The 1,262-nt window shown below is 58.8% G+C and overlaps 1 long non-coding RNA gene across 2 annotated transcripts in view; it reads left to right on the top strand.

Moving 5' to 3' along the window:
• LOC115275329 overlaps positions 1-1,253 on the top strand; it is a 3,016-nt gene extending 1,763 nt beyond the window's left edge. For both annotated transcript variants that reach the window (XR_003901491.1, XR_003901492.1), the window contains exon 3: positions 1,141-1,253. This is a non-coding gene — a long non-coding RNA (uncharacterized LOC115275329). The remainder of the gene's footprint in view (positions 1-1,140) is intronic.
• Positions 1,254-1,262: the final 9 nt, after the last annotated feature.

Raw genomic sequence — 1,262 nt, 5'->3', positions numbered from 1 at the left:
GAATGAGTACCTGTTGGCCGCTGGAGTCTCAGGAAAGACGATGAGTGGATTGAGGTGTGACTGGTTTGAGGCGTTTGCAGCTCCTCTAGATGAGGCTGGTGACGAGGCAGCAGGTGTTCGTGGAGCTCCAAGGCAGAAAGCTGGGGATGGGGTGGGAGTCCCCGGCACAGAAAGGGTTCTCGAAGACCTGAGAGTGGACAGGGACATGCAAAAGGTACCAGAGCCAGAGGGGAGTGGGGTGAGGCCTCGGGCCCCCTCCACCAGGTGTGGAGGAGGAGGCAGAGGATGCAGGGAGAAGATTGCAGGAGTTAGGATTACAGGAGAAGGTGGGAAGAGCAGGGCTGTGATGTGAGTGCCCACAAGTGAATCTGGGGTGACGGGGCCATCCTGCACTCCTGCATCAGCCACGGGCCTGGGAGCTACATGGACTTTGTGGAGGAGTGAGGCCCCATTCCTGCCCTTCAGGAGACCACATTCTGGTAGAAATCAGACCTGGGGGAGCCCGGAAGTGCTGAGTGCCTGCCCAGAGGTGGGTAGACAGCCTTCCAGCTGGAGGGGACCTTCTCAGGCCGATGCGATCAGGCTGTGCGGGAGCCAAGAAAGGTGCGCGATGGTGGTCTTTGGGTAGAGCCAGTGCGGGATGGGCAAAGGGGTGGAGCAGGGGGCAAATCTGGGAAGACTTGAGTCCGCAGGGGCCTTCAATACCTAGGCTACGTGAGATGCATTTTGGTCAGGTTGCTTCATCTGGAATAAATGACAGTAACGTAAAATGGCTCCTTCTCTCGTTGTTGAACAATGAATTCACCAAACTGATGCACAGAGGGGTGATCTGCAGCTGTCACAGGAGCTGGAACCCACAGCCCGCCCCCCCCCCCCGCCCCAGACTGCACACATTCAGACCTGCTGGTGGGACAAGCAGCATGTTTAGACGGACAGAGGGCAAGGCAGCATGCAGGGTCTGACTGGCCCGAGATCTCACCCCAGCTCTGCCACATCTGGCCATGGCTAAAACAGACATTGGGCCTCAGTTTTCTCCCCTGTGCAGCGGGCAGTGCCCGAATCACAGGCAACAGGGTGAGGTCACAGGAATGCCCCTAGCTGAGCCCACACTCAGAGCAGCCGCCTCGGCTCCCTCCCCAGATAGTGATCGGTGTCCCTCAAAGGATCGTGGCCCGTCCCATCCACCCAGGCCAGACCAGCTTCCAGGAGGCCTCCAAAGTGACCGTCACCGTGGGAGACAGAGGCTCTAACCTGAGAGGTAA

Source organism: Suricata suricatta, chromosome 12, assembly GCF_006229205.1.
Source record: "Suricata suricatta isolate VVHF042 chromosome 12, meerkat_22Aug2017_6uvM2_HiC, whole genome shotgun sequence".
In the NCBI taxonomy this organism is placed as follows: domain Eukaryota; kingdom Metazoa; phylum Chordata; class Mammalia; order Carnivora; family Herpestidae; genus Suricata; species Suricata suricatta.
This window is presented reverse-complemented; position numbering and strand designations above follow the sequence as displayed.